The sequence below is a fragment of the Aythya ferina genome, assembly GCF_964211825.1.
Source record: "Aythya ferina genome assembly, chromosome: 7".
NCBI classification, from domain to species: Eukaryota; Metazoa; Chordata; class Aves; order Anseriformes; family Anatidae; genus Aythya; species Aythya ferina.
Genome location: NC_140302.1, coordinates 26,886,318 through 26,914,155, shown reverse-complemented (window position 1 = coordinate 26,914,155; position 27,838 = coordinate 26,886,318). Strand labels below are relative to the sequence as shown.

At 39.7% G+C, this 27,838-nt stretch overlaps 1 long non-coding RNA gene across 2 annotated transcripts in view; it reads left to right on the top strand.

Annotated features, from left to right (window-relative positions):
• LOC311439393 overlaps nucleotides 1–22,862 on the top strand; it is a 48,553-nt gene extending 25,691 nt beyond the window's left edge. The window contains exons 2-5 of one of the 2 annotated variants that reach the window (XR_014694697.1): nucleotides 5,488–5,577; nucleotides 6,326–6,402; nucleotides 18,782–19,345; nucleotides 22,410–22,862. This is a non-coding gene — a long non-coding RNA (uncharacterized lncRNA). Of the gene's footprint in view, nucleotides 1–5,487; nucleotides 5,578–6,325; nucleotides 6,403–6,751; nucleotides 6,873–6,957; nucleotides 7,368–18,781; nucleotides 19,346–22,409 lie in introns of those variants that run through there. The other variant, XR_014694698.1, reaches the window with a different exon arrangement.
• The last annotated feature ends 4,976 nt before the right edge of the window (nucleotides 22,863–27,838 follow it).

Here is a 27,838-nt window from a genome sequence, read left to right as displayed (position 1 = left end):
GAGCAGAGATTTCTTCACAAGATTTGTAGTAGACTTGTGTAATTCACTTCCTGGAGATATTCTGGATGCAGACTTACATGGGCTCAGACGAAGACTAGACATATACTTGGAAGAGAGCTCTTTTTGGACTTATTAAATAGGCAAACCATAGGAGGTTTACAGGAAACATCATATATAACTGCCCACTTTTACTTTTCCCTAAAGGCTTGTGTGCTAGCTGGTGTCAGACAATATGGCCACTCCTGTGTTTTGTACTAAAGCTGGTTGACCTTTAGAAGCGTGAGAATCAGGAATTTGAGTTCATTGCCATTGTAGAGAAAACAGCAAAACCTGTTCATTTTTCAGCCCTTGCTCACCTTCCCGACTATTAATAATATGGCATATACGATCTCCATTTATGAAACTTGTAAAATGATAGAATCAGATTAAAAAAAACATTTTTTCCTTCTTTTATTTTTCTCCCTCTTTCAGTGAAATTGTTAGGTCCTCTAAAAGGTCATCACTTAGATGTGAATAGCACTGAGCACAGCACATAATGTGCTTTTCTCTGGTAACAGAACTGAAATAGAGGCGGGGAAAGGCTGCAGGGGTGGCTACAGGATAAGAGAGAGCTATCATGCCTCTTGGTTGCCCATCACAGAACCCGAATGGAGTAAGGGACACAAACTGTGAACGAGTGTCTGAAATCCCCAAATTAAGAGTCTGGCAGTGTTTGGATTTTGTATTTGAGTCCTTCACAGTCCTCAACAGACTTACATAGAGCCACAGAAAAAAACACCCACTTCACCTGGCAGCCTCACAAATTTCTTATGAAGAACTAGATAGCACACATCAAAACCCCAGTAAAGGTTACTGTTCCCTCTGTGAAGCATTCACTCAGGTTCTGGGGAAACTTTGCCTGTCTCCAAAGTTTTTTTTTCTTCCCATGATATTTTCCCTCATTCTAATTGCTGCTAAGTCCAAGTTTAACCTTGTCCATTTTCTCTGGGTTTGGATAACCTGAGCTGAAAGACTTTTTGCAGACAATTCAATCATAGTTCAGCAACCAACCTTTTAGATGTGTCTCTTCTATATTATTGCTACTGACCAAGGATCAGCCCCTCTCTGGGCTGGACAAGAGGTCCTTGTCCAGCAGGCCCTCCAGAGGCAGGACAAGTCAGTGGGATGGCTACATCTCCCACCCTTGGACAGCCAAGGAAAAGGAGGAGTGGCAGAGACTCCTGGGTGGCTCTGCAGACACCAGCTCATGTCCATCCATCCTTGCTAGTGCTGTGGTCCCTTTCTCCCCAAATCAATGTGCAGCTTTGGGGCACAATGTGGCCTTCCTGGGTCTGTTGAAGAGGTAAGTGTCTGGTGAATGGTTAGAGCTTCAGGGAAAGGAAGCCAGGATTTGGTTTATCATACTGACTGACATCAGTGTCTATTAATCTGTCCCTTCCCACCCCTTTGGCCTGTTTCTTTTACCTTAGGATGTAAACACCTCTCAGCAGAGTCCATACCTTGGCTCTATGTTGTGGAGCATCTAGCTACCACAGGGCCCTCCTCTTGATGTAGTCTTACAAAGAAAGAAATAATAACGGTGAATTTGCTCTGGTATTTAATAAGATGGAGCCTTCGAATCCTTATTGCAACCTCCAGCTGTGTCGAGTGAAAGGCCAGGAGGGATGATTAGATTATCTAGCTTAACCACCCATAAAACACAGGATGCAGAATTTCATTCTCCATCACAGCACAAATAATAAATAGAATAGTCCAAGGCAAACTCTAATATCCAATTTTTAATATCAACTACAATATGCACGTAGAGAGAGACATTAAACAAACCCCTGTGTCTACCAATCTACAACCCCCCTGGCAGTACTTATACATTTCTTATTGCTCACTAGATTATTTACTGTTAAAGAACAAAGTTAATGCTGAGCTCTGAAGCATTTCTAATGTGAACCAATTTTGCCCTGCGGCTTCATAATGAGCCCCACCCTTCTTCTTTCCCTCCTGCTCCCCCTTCATTCTACTTTTCCTCCTTTAATTTAAAAATAAAGTGAAAATATGCCCTTTCCATGAAGCAAAATTCAGATTAATTTCCTTTAAGTGCGCCTAGTGCCCAGGCTAGTAGCTTGAAGCCAGAACATTGAATCACAGGTTTGATTGCTCTGGTAGAGCAGGAAAGTGTCTTGTTTTAAAAAAGATATTAGCAGATTTTTTTTTTTTTTTTTTTTTTTTTTTTTTTTCAGGAGGAAAAGAAAGACACATTTTTATGGGAGAACTATTAAAGTCATCAACTTTCCTTTGCTTAAAGTCAAAAATTGTACAGGACACTGGATATTAGAAACTTTCTGTACTAACATTTTTTTACTTTTCTTGGTCTTTTCATGTTTATGCCCAAGGTCTTTTTATTTGATCACTGCTCTATTAATGACCTTGAAACAATGAACAACCCACTATCTGTAAAATAAAACAAGTGAAAAGCTGGAAAACAACAGAAAACAAATGGTATAGACAAATCATGAGCCATGGAGAGCCACACTGACTTACCAGTGAGCCCTGGACACAGGACACAATATAGGGGGATTGCTTGGAGAAGGATATCTGCCAAAATTAAGACCTCTGGGAATAAAGTAAGACACTTGGGTAGAAAAATCAATGGCCCTGCATAACACATAGCTTGAAATTGTCATTTGCTACCTGCAGATAATAAATGCAAACTGTTTTATGCTAGTTTTATCCCAAGGCAGGGCTCTGAAGACAAGTGTCGCATTTTACAGATCAGGACTGGATGCGATCGAGGTCTGAAAGCTGCCCACCATGGGCACTGTGAAGTATATGAGCTCATCAGCTGTAGGAATGAATGAATCAGAGAGAAGGAATTCACTTGCAAAAATGAAGTTAGTCATTACACTTACCATAGTGAGTTTGAAAATGTGTCCCTGCTCTGTTATTCACAGCAACCCACTAACCATTGCATTCCCATTGTACTTTAGCAAGGTCCCCTTCTGTGGCTTGGAGAAACTCATTGCACATCTCTGTCTCGGTATTTTAATCTGTAAAATGGGAGGCAATGCTTATCTCATTCAGAGGGCACAGCAAAAATTAATAACTAGCACTTTAAACACCCTTTAGAGGGACTGCTTTGGAGGGACTACATTTGATTCATTTTAAATAAATTTATTTCAACCGCAACTGTATCTACTTTTAAGCAAGTTCTGTAAAACAACTTTGGGTTTAGCTTCCCAGTATTTATACAGTAAAATTCTAGCTTTTGCTGTTATAAAAAATAAAAAAATAAATAAAAATTGTCTTCTTCAGGGGCCGAGGGTAGAAAGACTTCAAATCCTTACATGCAATGTGAAATTCATAAGGAAATACATGTATTATGAATATTTAGCTGGTGTGTGGTAACTTTTTTTCTCAGTTACGTGTCTGGGTAGTCAGGTCCAGGCTCTCATGGCCCAGGCTGCCAGGGTCAGTTCCACACCCACAGTCCCTTCCCAGCCATTTTGGGGTGCTTTGCCTTGGCCTTCATTCAGAAAAATCTTGTGGCTTTTTTTTTTTTTTTAATTGTTTAGAAGCAGAAATGGTGAGGTACTAACAGATCAGCTCCTGTTCTTACTCCTGCTACCAGAGTGGTTCTGGATTATGGTTATCGATATGGCAATGGGTGCTTTATATATATAATATACATACACATGCATATACACATACACATATATGTACATATAAATATTTTTCTATATATGTAAAAACATACGCATACATATACATGTCTCTCTTACATACATAAAAGAAACAGCTGAAGAGTCCCAGCAGAACATCATCAGAATGCCCTTGCTGTCATCATTGCTGGTGAAAGGGAGGAAGAAATTTTGCGAAAGCTGAGGGCTGGATTTGATGCAAGTGAATTCTGTGCTTGGGGTAGCTCAGTGGTCGGGGAGTAAAAGAAAGGGAAAAGAAATTGGTTCTTATCTCTTATAAGCTCTTTGGCTGTAAAACAAACACCTGCAGAGCCAAGTGAAGGAAGAAGAAAAATGACTTGTTAATATAGAAGATTAAAACCATCTCTTTTGAATATAGGGTGTATGATGTAGTACTTTCAGTATATCTTCAGGATTAACGTAAATTATGATGTGACCAAGGCATGACATAATCCAGCCCTTTAGGACTGTATTTGCAGGGATATGTGGACCTATGTAATTCACTGTCTGTTCTTCCTCTTCTCTCCAGTGTTCTCTTTGGTCTTAAGACCAAATCGAACTAAATCAAATGTGTTAGTGGAGCAGAGAGTATAGCAGGCTGTGCTCACAGGGGCTGAACATCAATGCCCAGCACCTGGGATCCTTGTTCCCAGGCACCAGCCTGCATAAATAAAAATATGAACTCGTCTAGGCTGAGATGCACTAAGTCCTGCTATTCCATAAGTTAACGGAAAATAGGCCTAATAGATGAGGGTTGAGTCCATTCATCCTGGGAATAAAGTGAATGCAAATGGCTCTTGTTAAGGGTGCAAAACTCAGTTTTCATGAGGAAAAAGGAAGGGCACAAAACATAGAAGTTTAATTTTTGGGAAAAGTGGGGCATGAAGGAACCCCTTTTATCTACAGAAGGTTGCAATGCAGTGGGTTGGAGACAATCCCCAAAATCAGAGAGGAAGAGTTTCTGTGGTGGTGGACAGAGGCTTTGAGGAAATTATGATGCTCTGGAAAAAAAATGAAGGTAGGTAAAAGGGGTGTGAGGTTTTGTGGGAGGACTCTGTTTTGTTAATGAGGTTGACTGAAGTTTGGAAGACAGCTCTACCTTGTCACTACTGTTTCTGCTGCCTGCTGCCTGTTCTGCTGTGCCTGAGCTGCAGTCCTGGGGTGAGCAGCTGGGAAAGCAGCATGGTCCTGCTCAGCACCGCTGCCTCCTTCAGCAGGAACCGAGTAGCAGCTCTCATGCTTCTCCCTGGTGCTCTTTCTCCAGTGGCACAGCTCAAGAAACTCTCCTGTGCCTCTAGCTTTAATTCACAATGTTAAGCTTTGCCTCCCTTCACCCTCCTTCACCCCTCAGCATTTGGAAACAGCTTTCCTAGAAAGAAAGGAAGCCTGGGGATGGCGGTCTGCCAGCGTCCCCTGTCAACGACTGCGCAAACCCCTTGTAACTCCTGCTTTAAATAGGTGCTGGCAAATTGCAGCAGTGTCGTTTGGGCTTCTGCTTAACAAGCTGCGTTCACCCTTTCTTCTTGTCAGCTCTATTTTCCTATCAGCCATCAGATATCTGCCAAAACAAGCAGATGAATCCCAGCCCTCAGGAGAGGTGTTGCTCCCTCACCTCCCTGCAAGCCCTCTCCTCGGCTCGGTTCTCCCATGTGGCTACTCTTTATTTATAAATCGAATTCAACTGAAATTGGTTTTGCAGAATTGGCCTTTTTCTGTGTGCTGGTTATGAATAAAGCATGATGCGGGCCTTCCAATCTCAGAGGCCTCTTATTTTTTTTTTTTTTTTTTATGTCAGGTGCAAAATGAATCATAACTGGATTTAAGAGGAAAGAATTACTGCTCAGTGTTGGAGAAGGTGCAGCAGTTACAGCTCTGTTGAGAAAAGGTAATGCACCACGGGCTGGCAGACACATGGTTAAAGTACATCAGCTTGTGGGAGCAACACATTATTATCTCATAAGAGGTTCTGGCTATTGAGACTGAGGTAATTAATTGGCCAGGCTGAGTCTGCAGAGTGGAGCCTGACTGATACATGCAGGATGCATCCGAAAGATACTGCAGCCCCTAAATCTCAAGATGAGTACAGTTCTGAGAGGTAACTTCCCCATCCAGTATTTTGATAAATACTGACTAATAAGATCTTCTACGGGCTCATGTAAAGTGGTAATTTTGAATTAATTCCTTGTGTGATGCAAAATATGGAGGCAAGGTTAGTATTCCTGCAGAGAGTGAGTGTATAGGAAATGGAAGTCATTGCCTCAGAGGTGGAAGTAAGATTCAGAACTCAGTACAACTGAGCTCTGGGACATCTGGCAGTCTCTCTCTGAGAGAAAAGAGAGCTTTTGGCATAAAAAATGCACTCAAGGACCTTCAAAGGAAGAGAGCATTTAATGGAAGAGTGACAAAGAGGCAGCTACCGACACATGTAGTGACAAAAAGAGTGTGGGCAGGGAGGGGGAAGGTGTTGGGCAGCGGGGTCAGTGGTATGGACAGCAGTAAGGCAACTCTGAAGGGCAGGATAATTAAAAGATGTGGAGATAAATGGAAAAATAATATAGAAAGGTCATTTGAGTGTTGCAGATTAGTGGGATATTTCTCTGAAACTGGATTTTTTTTTTTTTTTTTTTTTTAAGCCAGGGAAATACAGTAGAACTAATCTGCCTGGACTGCAGCAAAATGCTGGGCTCAGAGCTATGCAGGACAAGAGCAGGTAAGCCAGAGAAAGGGAGGATTAAGAGGCAAATTGCAGGTGGATAAAGAAACTGATAAGACAAATTGTGCTGGAAGAGAGCTAATTGGGTTGGAGTGAAGTCTTTCAAGGATCATTCTGGGGACTGATCATATCTGATATTTTTTTGTAATGGCCTTGGCATAAAAAGTGGATCCATGCTGGTGAAACACAGATGAGAGGCTTTGCCAGTGTGGTGGAAGCTTGAACCATTATTTCGGAACAACCAGGCAGAGAATAATATAATGCGATGAAACATAATTGCTCAGACTGCAAGGTCATGTTTGTGGGGAATAATAAAAGGTATTTCTTCTTCCCATGGACCTGACAGGGAGGTCATCAGCTGGAAATGAGAAGCAAAGGGAAAGGCCTGTCTGTCTTAATTGCAGGATCACTATAAGCCAACAATGAGATGTGCCTAGAATAATGCAAATGCAATCCTATCAGGCAAGGTATTTCCACAATCTTTTTCCTTTTTTTTTTTTTTTTTTTTTTTTTTGGAGAGAGAGGATTAAAAGATAACCTTATTTATTTTAGGACCCTAATCTGGAACATCCCTGATCCTAAAAAGTGAGGAATTTAAACTGATAATGGTGGCACAGGTGACCACAGGAATATGAAGTCTGTTTTACAAGAGGAAAAAAGACGATTCTGGTGTTTTCATCCTTGGAAAGCGAAAGATGTGAGAAGTGATTCACTGCAGTCATGACTTCAAAAAATCCCATTTACATGGGCACTCTAAGTCATTTTCTATAACATAAAATCACTGCAGTGAAGAGAATCATCATATAAGCAGCTGTTGCTGCCCAGAATCAAGTGAGAAATTATCTGTGTGTGTTTGTGTTAGACTAAGACGTAGTCAGTGCCCCATAGTTAGCTGTGAAAAAAATGGTAATGAACATGTGAGGTTCCCACTGTGGTTTCTTTCAGGTAATTCAGCAGGTTGAGAGGAATAAACTTTTTTTTTTTTTTTTTTTTTTTTTTTCACGTGAAGTGTGACAGGAGAAAGTAGCTGTGTGTGTGGTTTGAGATCTGTGGGAGAGAAGCTTTCTGGGAGTTTTGGATTTGTCTCTTCTCCCCAAAGTCTGATTCTTGGAAAATTTTCAAAACAAGACAGTAAAAGCTTACTAGAATCAATAGATCCTTGTCCTCTAAGGGCTGCATTCAATCTCTGGTTAAATGTTATAAAGCTAAGTATGTCTAGTCCTATTTTAATGCACAAATCACAGCCTAGCCACAGTTCTGGAGTCACAGCTGATGCCACCATGCTATCTCTTGGAAGCCACATCCAATTTAAAGTCATAAATAGCAAATCATAACTCAAAAACAAATCTAATTCATTGCTTGTTCTTGGGCCTGTTTGTGAGGCAGTGAGATTTCCAGCTTTTCAACAGCCACCACTGATACGCCAGCAAATTCTGTCAGCTGAGGAGGTGGATTGGAGAGTGAGGACAGATTCTGTCATCTCAGAGGGCTGCCTTTTTTTTTTTTTTTTAATATATATATATATAGATGTGTCCCATACTTTTGCCTCACAGTAGTTCCCAAAGCAGTACAATGCAAAGAACCTATAGTTCCCCCAACCAAAATTTATCACTTCGGACCAAAGAACACCATAAGCAGCAACTTCCTATACATGTGCATATGATAACAGAGATTATGACAGTATTGTTTTAATGCAATTTATTAAAAAGAAGTAAGTAAACATAATTGAAAAAAATAATTAGCTTAAACCAGATGAAACTTCTTACAGCTTTCCGATTCCAGACTCAGAGCTGCATTTCTTTAATTTTTTAATTTTTATTTTTTGAATGGAGAAACAGTCAATTTTTAGGGTATTCAGGATCTTTTCCTATGTAAAGAAAGACCCAATCATCTACCCAAACTTGCAAATTGCCATAGAAATATTAAGATGTCTTTTTGTACCCCTAGGAATCAATCCTTATCTTAGTTCCCTTAAGCTCTCTCAGCTGTGGATTTATGCAGCATCCAAAGTTGTTGTTAACAATTCGAAGCATATGAAAGAAAATCCTTAAAAACCAGCTGAAGTGTTTTCCACTCCAAGAACATCTCCCATCTCCTCCCCATTCTTGCTCAAAGGCTTTTACACCTCCTGCACAAATTGATTTTAAGTTTGTCTTGTATCTGGTATCTCAAGTTGGGGCCCTGGAAAGGAGGAAAGTATTGGATTTGTTTTTCACATAATTAAAACACTTCAAATCATGTGTCAGAAACAAGGACCAAGAGAAGGATCCATCAAACCTGGAGCCTCAGACTGTTCTATTATAAACCTGTCCTCTTAGTTTGCTTTCCCATCATTCCTTATGGAGGAGTACTCTAGAGTGCAAGGACTTTTTTTCCTAGCAACATATTCATTACTTTAAAGTAATTCCCATTTTCTTCCTAGTGACTTTTCTGTTTGGTGTTACTTTCTAAACTAAGCACCTGCCTTACTCATCCTAGATTTATTTACATTAGCAGAGACCTAGCTAGCATTATTTTAGATGCAATATTTTCAGTGCATCTCTGTACAAGGACATTTATGAAGTTTCCATTTAATACTTAAATCCTTTACTGTCCTCCCTAGTAACTTCATTTCCAATTTTCTACCACCACAATCTTTCTTCCTGCAGCACCTCCAGGTTTTGCAATGCTGAACTATAGGTATACATACATGCTCATATATATAAAACAGCCCATTAACTGAAGTGAAACAGAATATTTCCTTTCAGTTTTTCAAATCATTTCACATTTGCTGTTCCATTTCCCTGAGAAGTTGCACTGCAGATATGTGCTTAACATTTTGGGATCTTGAACTTTTATCAGAGATGCCTTTTGTATCTGGGACCATTAAGTCCTGAAAGCTGTTTTAGCCTTCATGGGGCACACTCCTGTTAAGATTAACTTATTGCAAAAAAAGATGTTTTTCAAATTAACTTAAGAAATAAACTACATGGTAAATTACTGCTGAACATGTCTTCTGGATGTTTAGGTAAAGAGATACTGAATAGCAGGAGTATATGGTTATACCAAAGGAGCGTTTTTTAGGTCACAGGATAACATGGGTCTACCCACAGCCTTGTTACCTGGCATTCTCATTGGGGTCCTTGGAAGCACCCACTCAAACTAATATATCTCTCTGCTAGACTCCACAGCGTGAAGGTTTTACTTCAGAAACAGTCATATTTTCTGTGGCTGCTCAAAGTACAAGGAACAAGATTCAACACCTCCATGACAAGTGCCCAGATAATGCCAGTTCCTTACCAAGAAATCAAGCCATGTTCAAGTAGCGACTAGGCTGGTAAGGAACAGAAGTAATTAGATGGCAGCATGCAGTTTAGCTATTGCAGTTCAGAACTGCAGTTCCTCTCCTGTAACTAGTTTCTTTGGCTTTGGTACTGGATTCTCTGTGCATCCTTGCTGACTCTTTTCTCCTGGCACATGCCCCTCAGAACAGAGATCTGTTGCACCCTGCCAGATTGCATCATGCTCATTTGATGTACTTTCATTTACTCTCCACTGCCTGAGTTCCCTTTTTAACTGGCTTTTATTGTCTCCCACTATATTTTTGGATCTGACTGTTCAGGCATTTTCCATCTTTGGATTGATGTCTGCATTTTTGAAGTAATTTATCAGTGTGGGAGATTTCCCTGAAGAATCTTGGGTAGAGAGAAATAAATAATGTAATAAAAATAAAAGAAAAATCAGCACCATCTGTGGACATGATTTTGCTTCCACTGGTTTCAGTGTTGGAAGATCCCCACCCCAGCTCAGCCAGTATATCCCCATGTTACATATTCACCATGGTTTTCCTTAGTTTCACTCTAGAAAGTCCCAAACATGTGGCTGCCTCTAATTGAAATTCTACAGTAATTTCCTTTGCAGGATTGATGGACAGGGTGAAAAACTGATCACTCCTTTCTTTTAAGTCTCAGAACAGAAGAATAATGGTTCATTTGATTAAATTAATGACTTGAAGGTTTCAAAGAATTAAAAAGTAGTCAGGCTGTGAAATTCGCTTCAGTAGGAGTCACTGAGTCAAATGTTGTTAGTAGAATTCAGAAGGGCTGGAGATAGGGTTAGCCATGTTAAAAACATAGAAGTAATGTTTACTTGTAGGAAAAAATTAAATTCATTTTGCTTTTCAAATGTGAAATTCTCCACTCTTGACAGCTTTGATGGATTCTTTATCCCCTTCCTTCTCATGTTCAAAATCACCTCGTGTTGGATGCTGATGAAGGAAAGATGCTGTGTTTGGTGAGCAAAATCTTGCACTGTTGTTTTTGTGTAGTCCAGAGACTCACTAACCTAAACCTTGCTCATGGCCTCACCCAGCCACCTCAAGCAGAGCAGAGATTTTGTGCCACAGCAGCACTCCCCTAGATTGTTTAAACAACACCTGATAAGGGCTGGGCTGCTTTCCTAGATCACTCTGCAATACCAAATACATCTGGGTCCTGGTAACACAGGCAATAATGGCAGCTCTTTCTCTTCATTTCATGCTAGTCCTCAATATACTGAAGTGCTCCCTGAATCCCAGGAAGGAAGGTAGATATCCTATACCCTTTCTTTCCCAAATCATCCCTATGGACAGGATATTCTTCCTATGCCTACTTAGGGACATTATGACTCTCCTCCCTTCATTCTGACATGAGCATAGCACCAGCTGTGCTCCCAAGAAACAAGGTGAGAAACATTTCCACTCAAAAAGCCATTTAGGTATACAGCACATGATTACCGTCATGTCAGCTTCCAGCTCCAAGGGACATTTTGTGTGGATTTGGTTCCCTAATGGGGGGGTGAGCAGTTGGAAGCAACTCCCTGATCCCTTTGGAGCCTCCCTGTGCTCACTTAGCTGTGGCCGCATTCTGCCCTAACCATAATTCAGCAAGCACATAATCTCACGTCCCAGAGAAACTGCTTGCAGTTTAGATGGGAAGCTATAAAATAGTGTCATCTTGAACTATTTCAGCACTAAATCTGTGTTGTCCTCTTCTGTTTATCCTTTGGGATTTGACTCTTCTGCTATATAATAGATAAGGGCCTTTGATATACAGCCTTCAGATTAATTCAAAAAAGCAAAATAAATAATCTTTAGGCTACAGAGAAAATAAGCATCTGGTTCTTTGTGGCAAATGCATACAACAAGCTCAATAGAAATATCCCATGGAGATGTTTGAAATGACAGGGAAATCAGCTCTACGAATCAATATGTCTTGTAAAAAAAAAGGCTCAGTCACATCTTGTTGGGCATAATGGAAATTGATTGGCAGTTATCTATTAGCGATAATTTCTGTTTGATGACTTGCCATATGTTATCAAGCTCTAAATCAGAGGGGAGCAGATTAAATGAATAGACACTGTCATGAAAAAAGTACAGGATACCAGCAGCAGAGCAGAGGATGTTATGCATAATATACACAACGTCCTTCTAAGAGAGAGAGTTCTTTAAACTACCCTAATTTTAAATATAGAGGAGCTGTGTAGCCTGACAGATTTACAGATTTCAGACTCCTAGGGACCCTTTTACTTGAATCTTTCACTAGCTGCCTTTCAGTGACAGGCAATCAGTGAAACGTCTATAGGCTTTTCAAATGATCTTTCCTTTAAGATTCAATAGGACTTTACATCTGCTGAGGAGAACCTATTAAAGGAGACTTTGTGATACAGCCCAGAGCTTTGCCTAAGTGCTGCAAACTACACTGAGCTCAGGTCTATTTGTGGGAATGTCACTTGGGGAGGAGGGTCATCTGTGAAACATTTTTCCCTGCCAATTATAATTATGGTGAGTTGAAGAACAGACCCTGAAACTGAGCCTAAGATGTTATGAACCTCCAGTCAAGTACAGCACTGACATTCAGCTGAAACCCCATTAATCTAATATAGTAACACAGGTGTGGAGCATGAATTCAGTAGTATGAAAGCTGCCTTTTATCATCTTCAGGAACTACCTCTGGTAGTGTTAAGACTTTGCTTCCTCTTTCAGAGAAAAAAAAGTATGGCCCTGATTACACAAAAGATGCTGTACAATGGTTATGAGCTCACACAGTTTAAGAGAGCTCATTTCAGTGAGTTGTTAATGCACTTCTTATGTTAGATATTTAGGAAAATGCAGGCAGCTGAATTATCCAGCTACTGGAATTACCCAGACACCTGATGCCAACTCATGGCACAAAGAGCAGGAGATAGAAGAGGCTGAGAGATCTCTTAAACACCTCTTTCTCTCTGATCATCTCAGTTTTGGCTTACAGCAATGCTACATCTTATACCAGAGCTTCACCTTTTTGAGGACCTTGTGAACACAAAGAATAAAAACCAGTATCCTGAACAAAAATCTAGCCCTGAATCCCTTCAGATTCAAATTTGAAACCCAATATCATAGGGATTTATAGGAAGAACTACCCTCCCTACCCTTCTCCCCCCTATATCCTGAGACTCCAATTCCTATCTGGTAGACTTGGAAGAGCTTGTACTATACCTCAGAGAAAAATAAAGACAACTCCATTTTAATTTGATAATCCAAGCAAAAAAAGAAAACTCTTTTATTATTTATTAAAGAAAAAAGGTGTTTCCAAAGCTAGATTCCCCAATTTAATAAAATAGCTTGTAAAATAAAACTGTGATGCCTGGACTGGCTATTAATTTGCAAGCTTTTTGTCCCTGGGTGGGAGAAGAAGGACTTGATAGTTTCCAGTAAGCAGGCAGCTGTGCAGGCAAAAATTCAGATGAGCATGTAAATGCTTATTCCCCTATTTGGGACCTGATGCTGCAGCACAGTTGAGGTATCCACGGCTGTTGTATGTGCTTGTGAGTGGAAGGCAGTGAAAAGGAGAAAAATAGCTTCACCTAGTTGGAATTATACCTTTTAGGAGATAGCTATTCACTAATTATTTCAAGAGAGTTGAATTATATCCTTGCAAGGGGAGAGGATTTTTTTAACCACTTAACACCAACTAAGCAATGAATAATAAATTGATGCCTAATGCTGCCTTCCATCCTGAAGGATCTCTGCAGAACTTCTGCTTACTCATTGTCAAACGAAACGTGTTATTTTAGCTCAGGGAAAACGTTGTATTTTCAGAACAAATGGGTGTGAATAAATGTGGGGTGAGATTCAGAACCAAGTCAGTAACCATCAGAGCACATTGGTCCTGGAAAAGCTTCTGAACAAAGCACAGCATCCTTCCCAGTACACTGCTCCCCCCAAAAACCCTTCTACCCTGGTAAAAAATCAGACACCCATGTGTGGAGGTGGGTGGTGAACCAAGATTGTGCAGCCAGCTGTAATCATGTTTTTGAAAGAATTATGCTTTTGCACGAAGTGCTGTGAATCCTGTGTGGTTCCAGCAGGAGAGGTTGTTCTCAGAGATAGTTGCACTGGTAGAGGCTGATGCTTTCAGGATTTAAATAGCTGTGGGTGAACAGCTTTCCGCTCCTATTCACTCGCAGGCTGGAGTTGCCAACAGAAGGATTAGAAGATCCCGTATGGGATTACTCTCCTGAGGCTTCCAATCCAATTTTGCATACTCCAGAATTCCAGATAAGACACCAAGCTTCTGGACGCTTTTAAAAAATAAACTCTCCAATGTTTATCAAGCTTACACCTTCATGAGGTACTGAAAAAAAAAATAAATCTTTATATCGTTTGATGCTTTTCTGATCTATTTCCAGTTCTCCAAAGACTTAGGAATGAAGGTGTTAGAAGATATGGCAATGTGGTAATAATAGTAAAAAGCCTCGTTTCAGGAGTGTTAGTGGGAATTTGGCATAAACACACCAGCTGATCTGCAGAACCAAAGAGGTGTGATCTCCTCACTGTGGGCTTGACACCAGCCACCAGGCTGCCACCAGCCAGCCTGTGGCCAGCAACATGTCCTGGAAGTGAGGCAGAAGGGAAACAGTGCCGGGTGGGCACTGCTGGCATGTGGCACAAGGGACATTGCCTGAAATTCAGAAGGGACTTCGGGAAAAACTAACAGAGTCGAGAGAGAGGGGTAGCCTGTGTTAATTGGAGGAAAAATGGTCTGATAATGGTTTTCTTGTGAGGATAGATTAATTACTCCTCTGGTCTCACGCCTGCACCTGCAAAGCTTCAGTAATTGTGCAGCCTCTGTCAGCCTGAAGAAGGTTTTTGTCTTTGTATGTGCCCAGATGAAGCCCTGAACCCACTTAGGCCCTGTGGGGATGGAAATTATTCTCTGGCTGACCCCTTCCTTTTGTAGATGAAGGCTGGCTCAGAGACCTACATGCTTCCTTTGTCTCCTACTTAGGAGTAAAGGATTTTAAATCACTCTTACGCTTTCTATGGGCTTGTCACGTTTACCTTTACAAAGCACAAGGGACCCTTTGGGGCATGTTGCTGTGTGCACAGCAAGGAAAAGGACAGTTCTCTGGAGAAAAGACCTTGAAGCAATGGGCCTGGCCCAGGGAGAGCAGTGCTCCTGCGCTGCCTGGGGATAACCGAGGTGGTGCAGGCAGTGATGTTTAGATGGGGCTTAGGTTTTGCTAATGCTTCGCTTCATAAACCCCAGATCCTTTCCTATTGATTAAACAAAATAAACTGTCTGTTGGCAGAAAGCATCAGCTCTCAGGCTGAGCCATACGCCTTGCTTGAATAATGGCTTTTTCAGCATGTTCGCTAAAGAATAAAACAACAAATGGACCTCACCTAAGTAACCAAAGTGACCAAATCTGTGCTAATACCCGGACAGCTGAGCCACACACCTGCTCCTCTACAAAGTGCAGTTGCTGAACTTGAGCATTCCCTGAATGCTGGGAGAAAACGGAGCCAACAGGACCTAATGGTGTAAAAGACGAGTGGAGCAGGACATCAGACCCCAGGTGCCCTCCACTGCACCTACCCACATTGCCCATGGCCCGCCCATGCCATCAGCTGTGCTGCATTAGAACCACACAAGAAATAGGACTGAATTTTGTATTTTAAAATCCACGCAGGATAAGTATTTGAAAGAATGATGTTATAACGGACATCTTAATGGCGTATTAAACTAGGGTAATTCATCTCTCCCTATGAAGACTTAAAGGGTTAGCATTCAATCTCTTCCTTTAATCCTTCAGATATTTTCAATGTAAGGTAATGGATTTGGAGGGAATTTGTTCTGGGGATCAAAACAGGCAGAAATTATGTCAGTATTGTTTTGCCAGTACTGTAATCAGAGAAAATATTTTTTCTACAACAGAAAAGAACTAGGCACTGAGCCACTAAAAAGTTTAATTACTAGATGACTTTAAAACATGGTAATTTAGTCCCAATTAGTGTTATAATAATTTATTTATAAAATTCCAATATATGTAGTTATGTTCTACAATCCATTTATTCTAAGCCTTGTAAGATGTGTGCCCCATTAGACAGTGAAGTAGAAGGTCATTAACCTGCAATGCTAGTTCATATTATGTTATTAGATTGAATTTAGTTTCTTCACTGGTGGGTGCTGACATTTTAGAGTGCTTTCAGGGTAATTTATCTACAGCCATTCTGTTCATTTCAGCCATTCAGAAACATTGCAGATCTAAAGTACTGCAGGCTTGATGAAGACAGACAGGTTTCTTGGTTCAGCTTCAGATGTGGCTTCTTTTTGTGTTTCTGATAGTTTCCATGTTCTTTTTATGAAGGTGAGTTTATGGTACTAGTCATGCAAAATATTCAAAAAAATATCACTTCCATCTCATTAAAATTGTGTGCTATAACTTAAACACATGAGGTTTAAATATGATCAATTCTGGCTCTTTTTTTTGAGCTTGTTGAGTAATTACTCTTCATCTGATTCCACCCCAAACACAGGGCAAGTACCCAGACAAGGGACAAGATACTGGTGGGAAATGTTTGCAAAGCCTCTTTTCTTCCCAGTGTTTCCCACTGGTGAAACCTGCAGGGGTCTTTCTGTTTATGGTGATTTTTTTTTTTTTTTATTCCTGCAGCTACAAATCCTACCCGAGTTTCCAAAGACCTTTAATTTTCAAGAAAACCTTTTGGTCAGCCATTTCAATTTCTTTTTAGTCAATGGTCTTCCCTCAAATTGTCTCTGCTACAAGAATAATCTTGGGAAAACAGATGACTTTGCACATTGTTAAAAATCCCAGCTTCTCAAATGATACATGCAAATACCACACAGTGATGCTAAACTGGGTCCTGCAGATTGAAGAAAGGCAGAACCAACAGCCACCTGGCTAGTAAGGAAACCTTTGTCTCCAAGGAGATTAAAAAGAAGATATTCTTTTCTTTTCTTTTCTTTTTCTTTTCTTTTCTTTTCTTTTCTTTTCTTTTCTTTTCTTTTCTTTTCTTTTCTTTTCTTTTCTTTTCTTTTCTTTTCTTTTCTTTTCTTTTCTTTTCTTTTCTTTTCTTTTCTTTTCTTTTCTTTTCTTTTTTCTTTTTTTTTTTTTTTTTTTTTTTTAACAGCTTTCAGTTTTATCCATAAAAAAAAAAAATAAAATGATATGGCCCTGGGAAAAAAAAAAGTCTCACCACCCACACCTGCTTTTAATGATCTTCACGCCTTTAACTACAAAGACGACAGTGTTTCTTGTTTTATTTTTACTGCAGCTCATATATTTTCCTCTGGTATCCTGAGCTTCAGGAAGGCAGTAGGAACCAAACCCAGGAATTTTTTAAGGGTGAATGGGCTCCTCCCTTGGCTCAAAGATGCACAGTGGGAGTTCTGGTGTCCATGGGGACTGGGCACACCCCTTCCCCTTACACTCCTTGTGTTTGTGCTGGGCTGCCCATTCTGAGCAGAGGGCTATAATTTCTTTAAGCTCAAAGCTCCCTGAAACAGTGTCCAATTGATGTTGAATACTTCAAAATCTGAAGCTCCTGCTATGGAAAGATGTGTTTATCTTAGGAGAGGAAGCTTTTGGTCTCTTAAATCACTGTTGTGAAAGATGCCAGGAAACCTGTTTCTCACCGTGTGTGTTTTTGTTACCTGCCTGCAGACTTTTTACAGGCTAGCAGAGGTAAAAAAGTGTTTCTGAGCTCCACTGACACCCATTTGACTACTTGTGTACTTAAACTGGGAGGTCAGTTCTGCAGATCAGGACTTTGAAATGTAACTTCTCAGGTCAGTTCTGCTGAGCAAATCTGCCTTTAGGCAGGGATCTGCTGTCCATTTTCCTCATTTGCTGTGAAAACCGTGGAAATAGCTCTCCATTACTCATTGCATGACTCCTGAATGAACATGTACTGTGCAGGGTTTGCCTTTGTGGAGAAAATAGTTCTCCCATTCAAGATTTGTTTGGATAAAAGCTAGTGTTGTCATGGTAAGATGAATTCTGGCACTCCTTTGGTGGAATTAACAATTCCAGCTTTGATTCTGAACTAAAAATAACAATAAAACACATGAGTGAAGTGAATAAATCTCAGCTAATCAACTGGACAAAATTCCATACAGAGTAGGGAAAGAGGGGATTGCTAATTAGTCTTATAGTTGCTATAAAATAAAAGCATAAATAAAATATGTAATTTTACATTCTGGCATTCTTGTGTTATAGATATGGGGAAAAATGGAATTTCCACTGTTAAAAACTGCTTATCCATGTGTTTGGGACAGTGCCAATTGTTTATTAATTGTTGAAAGCTGAGGTACTAGCTAACTTGTTAAAATCTTGTTATGTTTCCTTCTACGTGCTTGTTCAACAACTAGTTTGATAGAGCTGGATAATACAGGCACAGCCACACTGCAGCTTTTATAGCTGTTGCTTTCTCTCTTCCACTGCCTTGCTGCATGGACACATTTATGGACTCAGCAGGCTGGCCGTGGCTCATTCTCCCTCTTGATCCCTTACCACGTTATACACAGCTTCTTCTCTGTGTCAGGACAATAACAAAGAGTAACTGCTCAGGGGTTTTACAAGTAATGCGTATATCAGTTGGGATGAGGGGACTGTAGATTCTCATTAGCACTGCCCAGTGTGGCATATGAATTCAGATATATGCAGTCAGCCTGCCTTTTCTTCGTGATGTACTCTAACTAAATACAACCCCAATACATATTGGACTACTAAAATTCATAGGATAACCACAAATTCCACTAGAACTCTGAGAGGTTCCAATCGTCTGTCATTACCATAGATATCATCAAATAATAATATACAATAATATAACACATTATTCATTTTCTACCAAGGAAATGGGTGGGACAGCCATAAACCATCAGATTAAGCCATGGGGATACAGCTGAAAACTCATCTGGCGGAGGTTGTAACATTGGTGGATACCATGAGATGGTAGTGGTAAAATGATGGTAGAAAATGGTGCCACAGACAGAACAGTTATTTTATTTTATTTTATTTTATTTTATTTTATTTTATTTTATTTTATTTTATTTTATTTTATTTTATTTTTCAGTGGGAAGATCCATAGAAAGAATATTTCGAGAATGCGATAGATACTCCTGGAGACCACTTCATCACTGACTGCTATTTATATTAGTCTTGAGGCAAATTCCCACCTAAAACACATTGAAATTGTTCATTGACAGACTCTGAAAAGGTCCTCAGGAAACAGTAGCTTTTAATTTGTTCACCAGTTGCCTAAACATTCACCACTAGCCAATGTCAAAGATAAGTTACTTTTGGTACAGCACCAGGGCTGCTGTTTTTCTGTTAGGGACCCAGTGACTCCCCAGTAATCCTCCATACCTGCTGTGTGCACTGCTCTGCAAATCAGGTGAGGATTTTAATGTAGCTGGGCTCTCCTAATTCTGTCACCATTTTTAACACTTGTGGCTCATCAAGGCAGGTGAAGAGGAGATTCATATAGTCACCAATAAGTACCCTTCCAATAAAGCCAGCCAGCTGCTCCAGGCTCTGGCTAATGCTCTGCTAGAGCAAAAGACACCTTCACAGCAGGCAAAGTCCTCTGGCTGTCCCTGCTGTCCAAGAGACGTATATGGTTTTACTGTGTCCAGGTGTAAGTATAGAAATAAAATGATCCAGATGTATTTATTTCCATTATGCATTTCTGTTTCAACTCAGCATTATCTCTGCTCAATAACAAGACAGTGATTTTGCAGATTTTAAAACACTAATCATAGGCAATTATTGATAAAAAGATTTGCTTGCAGCAGGCAGACTTTTCTCTTAAGTTGAAAGCCTTTCTGTTCCATTCTTTCTTCTGTTTAAAATTATAATAATTTTCTACCTTGTGTTCTCTACCAGCTGAAATACCTCATTTTCTGACATAGCTTGAATCTAACTAATCTTCATTTGGGAGATTTTTGTGAAAAATTAATCTATAGCAACAAAAGTATTACCAGCAAATGCATAGCAAAACAAGCAGCTGAAGTTGCTTGTGTATATATCTTAAAATATAATTTTGGCCTTTAGAAGGCAGTAATCTTTATTATATAAGGTGGTCTTTTAAAGTGAAACTTTTTTGACTTAAAATTTCTGAACAAACAGTAACTGAGACTGTGGATACCTGAGGTGTTTTTTCTTTTTAACAAAACTTTTTGGTGGGAGAGAAAGCAGTAAATGCAGAATTCATGGCACAGGCACAATGAACAAATTTAAGTTGCTTTCTCATAGCTGGAGGATTGAAGGAAAGAGAGTAAGAATTCTAAAATACCTTTAAATCTGCATATTATTTCCAACATTTTTACATTAAAACTTCTATCTGAACACCTCCTGTTCATTGAATGTATTGATCAATGCAATTGAATGTTTTTATTGTCACTGTTTAATTTGCACCAGCTTTCAACACAAAGGCATGTTTCAGGTGTCCAGTGTCATTTGAGATGTCTTTGTATATTTCACTTAGCTCCAAAAGGGTCTGGATATCCTGTAGGCACATGTAACTTCCTGGCTTTTTCATATACCTGGCATATCCTGAAGAGTCTCTGGTGTTCCCCAGGGGAAAGGCAGGCAAGGTACCCCTGTATCCAGGGCTACAACATACAATTTAGGTTACACCGTTACTAACCCATCAGTTTTCCCCAGAGGTTCCAGCTCTAAATAGGGGTTTGGTTGGATTGAAAGGGTTGCAAGGCATCTTCCACACTATGCTTCCTGGGCATGCACTGGGGAAGCAGCCAAGCCAGAAAAGAGAAATCACTGCCTTCGTTAATCAGGCTGTCTCTTCACTACTAACTTTTTCTATGTCATTAAAGTGCCAAAAGAAAGGACCACACTGAAGTACTTGCAGGTCAGAGAAGAAAATGAAGGAGAGGACTGCTGCTTCTCTTAACAGCAGATTTCAATAGAGATGAGGCACATTCTACACATATGTAAAAGGGTCCTTTTGTACCCTTTTTGGCTCTTTTAAAATATACTTTCATTAGCAGCACATTCCCTTTTCTGAGTGTGGAATAAAGTCCCATCTTCTGCATATATTAAATTGCTGCTTTTGCTTTCAACATGATTGCTCTCTCTCTGGACCAAGATTCATAATGAGGCTTGCTTTCTTTTTCTTTTTCATTTTCTTTTCTTTCCTTTCCTTTTTTTTTTTTTTTTTTTTTTTTTTTTTTCCAATCCTTTCCCCCATAAGCTCCCAGTGAAACAATTCCTGCTGTCATGAACTGAAAATTCATCTATAGAATCTGCTTCCAGGAATGCTTTGGGGAACTTTTTCCCCCAAAGTTTTCAACTTTCCAATGAAGATAAATAACCACAACTTGCAGCTATAGTTTTTGACTGAGTGGCAGGTTAAAAGAAGTTCCCTGTCAGCTTTGATAACAGAAGAAGAAATTGTTCCAACAGTCCTTAGCAAAATGAACAAGTCCTTTTCTTGAAAAACTATTTTGCTGTCTTACTGTTAAATTGTAGCTCTCTGAGGCCTTTCAGGTTGGTTTTCTGTTTCAGAAGAAAGGGAATGACCTGGAGTCAGGGTATTTTGCTAGCATCCCTTGTTTTATTTGTATGAATTTATAAGTCTCAAACACAAGACAAATGTAAAAAACAGGCAGGTGTAATCTCTAGTTTAGGGATCCTAGTTCATCAGTTTCTGTCTCAGAGGAAGCATCTTTGTACCTTGCATTAACTGTGGTTAGAGAAATGAAGATGAAGAGCAAATGTCTGCTGCTCACAGCAACCACCCTGCAAAATCTGTGCATCACAAAAGCATTGACACTGCAAGCATTTCTTTGGAGACTGCTGAAATGAAAAGCAAAGGTGAGATGGAGACTATAAGGTTCATTCTGTAGCAAGCTGCATCCTAGCTGCTACGTGGGAAAGGCTCAAAATGTTTCAGCATCATCTATAAAGCTCTGTCACCAATTCACAGCAATGCAGGGAAGATGAAAACAGAGAGTGTCTCGCACAAGTTTTAGCAGTTGTTAGTAAAAGCTTCCTGCAGTTTGGATCCTCACACTGAAGTTAATTAGGGCACAGCATTCGGAATGTAGCACAGGCACAATTGTGAGAACTAACCCCAGAGGATGCAGAGGCATTGAGAGGGAGGGCTTGGTCTGAACCAACCTCACTTTACGTTAGATTTACATTAGCCTTCCTTGAGCTTGGCTGACATTGGACCACATCAAAAGCTCGATGGCGAATTGGATCCACTTGAGTGCAATGAATGGCAGCCATGTCCCGTGATATTACTGTGTTACTGAGTATTGCAGAAAACAGAAGAGCATAACATGCTGTTGTGGGACTGATTATAGAGCACAGTGCAACTCTGCATGAATAAAGGCAATCAGAGATGGGGCTTGTATGAGGAGTTCAGGTTTTATTTCCCTAAACAGTTCTGATTAAAGCTGCTTCTGTAAGTATCAGCAACTTAGATCAAAAGGCAACTGTTCAACAAAATGTTTGTCCCGAAATTTTCGCTGTTCAGACTTGATTTTCTTCATTGAAGATACTAGATTGCCAGGAAAGAAAAATGACAACAGGAATTGTGCCTTGTATGTAATACAAACAAGATAGATTGACTACAAAACATGCTGAGACACTTTTATTTTATTTTATTTATTTATTTTTTTTGCTAGGCCTAATGAAATTGATAACATTTGTACTGTTGGGTGTTCTTGCTCCAGAACCTCAGGATGAGGCCAGAATAAAACTTGTTGTCATTGGTGATTGAGGGAAGAAGAGACCAAATACTCTACTAGAAGTGCCTAGAAAATGGGAAGCTATACTCTGCTGCTCTCCTTTAAACAACAGAATGATTGCATGGTGAATTTTCTAAAAGAGTTACCTGCCCCTAACTCTCCTGCTGAGAACCAACCACTGTGCTAAGAAAAGGCTGTATTAATTCCAGCAGACATGAAGATAACACAGGTTGGGATTGGCAATGCAGCTCATTTTGGCAGTGCTCTGAATTTGTTGTCCACCCTAAAAGGAGGCTGCTCAGCTTTTACCAGCCACAAAGAGACTAAAAACAAGAGCCAAGAACTGGAGTGGCATGGATCCAACCTGACGTTATGTCCCCTTTTTCTTGTTTCTGTTCACAATCCTGTTTCTATGCATACAGTCAGTGTAGGGACAGCAAAGTCCATCCAATTTCATGCAGTTTCAAGTACATCTTTATGCTGAGACGACATGCTCTAGATTAAGCTAGAGAAGATTTTGTTTGGTATTGGTAGCAAAGACACCACACTCTTGGAGAATCATGCTCGCTAGGTTTTAGAAGTGACCTGGTTCTGTTCTGTATTATTTGTTGAACTAGGACCCAAGATCTCATGAAAATGAAAAGAAGGAAATGTGATGGGAGAGTTTTCTATGTAAGGGTTGTATCATTACTGGAAAGTATTACCCAGTGTGGGCTTGAGCTTGGGGTCTGTGGAACTAATGGGCTTGTACTGAAAATAAGAGTACTGACTTTTCAGTTAAGAAGCTGTGCAGATGTAGAAATAGTTTGGAATAGGGCCTTAAGCAGGACTGTCTCTTGATCAGCACTCGCTGGTGCAAAGATTATGCAAATAGCCACAACCTTTACCTTTCACAGCGTGTATTCTGCAGTTTGCAAAAACATGTTTGAAGGCTGAGGTGGGAACTTTTTGTGTGAATACAAGCTATTATGGAGACAACCCTCTCCTTTTGCAGAGTGATATTTCATGGATTATGAAATATAACTCTTGGTTTCTTTCATCTGTGGTTGGTAAAATGTATTAGTTTGTCAGCAATGTCCTCATGTCCATACAGTCCAATCAGTGATAATCCCTCTCTTTGCACAGCTCTCTTTCAATGGTTCTCAGTTGGAGTAGTTGACAGGCTCCAGTTAACTGGAAGCTTTTCGAGCAAAAATATTTATAAAGAAGAAATAAACCCATGACATTATTTTGGCCAACCTGAGATTAGACATTTTAAAGCTGTTCATTATTCTGTCACATCCTGCCCTCTAGAGCTTGTACCACAATTACCATTCTGTTCCCCTGTTATTCATCATAAATTGTATTTTAGATGTTGAAACCCAAATACACCAAACAGTGGAGCTTCACCTGGTGTATAATGCCGAAGAGAAGGCACTGTGAATCATGACTGGCCCAAAGGAGCTGAGAATTTTCCTCACTGGGTCAGATAGAAACTAAGACCTTGGTTCAGAGAAGACCCTCTTGCACAGTACCCCAGAAAAGTCCAGCTTGGTTCCCTTCTACCGTGTTACTCGGAGCCTGCCTTTCTTGGTGTGAGTTGTATTTCCTTGTCTTGTCCTCTCGTATCCAGGGCACATTGGTCTATCAGAATATCTTGTGGAACAATCACAGGCATAGTTCATAGTTCATTTATTCTCACATTGTAGCTGTTTGAGCTTTAATATCACTTTGAAACAGGCTTCTTTGGGATGCCTTTTTTTTTTGTGATGTCAGTCTAAGTTTTCTTCATGCTTACTTGTCTCTGATCTGAGCAAGTTTTATCAAAGGCTGAAAAGCAGGAAGTTGTCCAGTCTTTGTACCGGTATCTGGATGTTCCTCTTGGCTATCAGCGAGAGGAGTTGCAGAAAGGCAATGTGTGTTGCAGGAAATAAAGAAACTTATTGACTGTGAAACAGGTGCAGATATCCCTAAATCCAGTTTGCATTAAGTGCAATCATTGATTTTCAGCTCTATAACTGGAGATATGAATGTTCTAACAGCAATGGCTTAAAACAAACAAACAAAAAGACGAAACAAAAACAGGCAACAACAAAATACAAACAAAAAAAACACACAAACAAACAAAAAACAAAACAAACAACAAACCCAGAATCCCTAAAGCTCTCAGATGTTGGTGCAGTTAACTTTTTTTTTTTTTTTTTTTTTTTTTTTTTTTTTAATATGAACATCATGTAGGGAATATTGTTATCCTTCAGGTAGATTTTGTAGCAGTTCTCCCAAGGTGGAGCAAACCAGTGTTATGCATTATGTATGCATTCTATGATTCTATGTATGTTTTTCTGAAGCAGGTAATGTAAACAGATTTTTTTTTAATCACCAAAGTCACCTGGAAATATTTAGGCTCCAGGCTTCCTTCTAAACACCACTTTATTGGTTTTTGCTGTAGTGTGAAACTGTAGAGGAAAATTCTCATGTTATCTGTCTCCAACAGATTTACAATATTGCAAGATTAATTATATTAGCTGCATTTCACGACTCAGTGCATTTATATTACCATTTCTGAAGCACAATCATTTATCAACAGCAAACTTCGGGGCATTTACTTTCCACGTCCTTATATTGTGAACTTCAAAGTATGTGAACTTGCCTATGAGCTGCACAAGTGTATATTCCCTTTCCCAAAGAAACTTTGAATTTCATCCTCCTTCATGAGTTGGACAATGTTTTCCTAATTATGATGTGAATATCATGCTTAGATTCTGATGCTTTCTTTTATATTTTTTCCCACTCAACTTTTGATACTGCGAATTATTCATTTTAAGTAATTGTGATTTATCATGGCGTAACCAAGAGAACTGATCAATAGACACTGGTCAGAAATCTCCAACTCAATGTGGAGTCTGCGCTAGGTCATTTCATCTGTTCCTCACCCATTATGAGATTGCTCTTCCATGATTTGTTCTGTACATCTTAGCTCTAATCAGTTCCCAAATAACTGTCTTTGGAATGAGCAGCACCTAAACTTCAGCTTGCCTGAAATACATTAGTTACAATTCAGTTTATTATGTTTTCCTCTTTCAAACTCAGAGCTTTATTTTTTTTCAGATTTTTTATTTATTTATTTATTTTTTCTGTGCTGAGTTGAGACATATTAGCTCTAGCTTTCAAGGCGTTAGTTGCAACTGCATAGCTACAAGCAAAGGTTTTCCTTCACAGGCCATGCTGAACTTTGAATTGCCACAGTTACAGTTGCCTAGATTTAAAGCTATGTTAGATATGTCCTTCTTACAATGATTCGCACTGTGGCTGCAGCATAACCATGCCCTGAATTTCACCAGCTTTTGTAGGTAAGGACCTACCTACTCCCACTTGAAGTACTTTAAACAGTTCCAGTCTTTACATCAGGGGGATCAAGGGCTGGATGTGTGCAATAGAGCAGTGTTATCTGACCACTGAGAATGCTAGCTGGTAGGAGACTGACTGAATTGCACTTTAAGCTTTTGTGTGACTGGGGATGCATGTGTGGATGCACAAGTTTGGAACAGTTTATTGTGTCAGGGGCAGTGTTGTGCAAATAGCAACCTGGTTCTTGAGCACCTGAGTGAGAATAAGAAGCCTCAAAACAGAGATCTTTGCTGCTTGAAGAGCCAGAAACACAATTTTCCTTCTCCATTTCCTCTGATTTCTCTGAGGTCTGCAGGAGTTAAATCTGCTCTGTGTCTCTTTTCAGAATGTCACAATTTCTTTTAAATTGTCAGCTTCTTTTCTGGAGAAGGAAATATTCAAACAGCAGACAAACACGCACTGCCTGCCCTCAGACTCTGCCTGCCCTCAGACACAAACACATAGATTACCCACCTGCCCTACAAGCAGCCACATACTTGGTAATTTAAAAAAATAACACCTAGCGCTGGATAAAGCAACAATACTGCTGAAATAATAGTTGGCATAAAAAGTATTGCCTTCCCCTCTATTTTCTGCTGCATTATGGATTGCAAATTCCCATAATTTTGAACAATCCAACCACAACCACTCTTTCCCCCCCAAATAAAAATCTAAAGCTGAAGTGGGCTGAATGCTTCAAAAAGCTCATAAATTAGTCCATGTTCATTTTGACAAAGAGGGCAGATTGGGACTGCAGAGACTCATTTCTGTTTCTGTATCTGGCTCTCAGGCAACTTCAGGCAGGTCATTTTTGCCTTGTAGAGCCTCAGATTTTAATGCAAAGAATTACAACTCAGTAGCACTTAACTCCTGAAGATAATGATACTAATTTCATTGCAAAATGAAATCTAGGGAGGGACAAGTACTCTGTGTATGTTGAAGAAGGAAAAAAGCTCAGTTCTTATTTACTTTAACAGACCTAATATCACAGCTTCGATTTTCCTTCAATTTACGTGGGTGTTGGTTGCAATTTTTAATATCGTTGTTCATATGTCATTTTCCTACACGAAGATTAATAGCCACGTAGTTTGGCTGTGAATGTCTTGGTGTCCCTGGGACAAAAAATGGAACAGCTTCGTAGATGTGATTAGAGCTACATCACTCAAGACCAGGCTTTCTTCAGAAAACAAATGTTTCCCTGCAGCAGCTCTCAGGGATGTGGTGGTTGAGAAAGATGAGCGAGAGGTACCAGATTCCAGGCCTTCACTTCACCATCATCACTATTGTTGTTTGAAAAACAGTGTGGATGACACACTTGAAGAATACTGCAACACACATCCAAAACAAAGGGCATGTAAGGTTAACAAATTTACACACTCAGTAGATCACTCTTTGAATATTGCAACTTCATATAAAGGAGGCAATGTAAAGTCCACTGAAATGTTTTATTTATTAGTTTTCTCTTGCTATTAATCTCCTTTTTTTTTTTTTTTTTTTTTTTTTTTCTTTCCTGCCTATGATATGTGAGTGGCAACATATGGGAGCATTATAAATCACAGTAAGAAATAAACAAACAGCTCTATTTAATCTTGAAGGGGGGGATATTAAATTCTCACCACCCCTAACTTTCTATTATCTCATCATCGACACGTTCAACACCTCAATCGCTTGATGCTGTACAAGACTAAAATGGGTACCCAGCTCTCAGTAGATGATGTTTAGAAAAGCAGATCCAGATGTTTTCCACAAGTCTATTTCCAGCCACTCTGCTATCTGATTCTTGTCACTTCTGACACTAATCAAAAATTGGGTGGCAGTTCAAGTTTGATGCATTTTGATTCTGGGGTCACCTGATAGAAGAACATATGGGTCATTGTAATTAAAGGGACTTTCATGAATGTCAGAAAAGTTTGGAGGTCACAACAGCCTGTAATATGTGCTGAGTATACAGTAACAAACCCCATGAAGCAATCACAAAAGCCTTCAAAGACACCTGCCTCTCTCTTGTGTCTCATAGATTTTTCCATCTCTCCTGCTTTCATACTGTA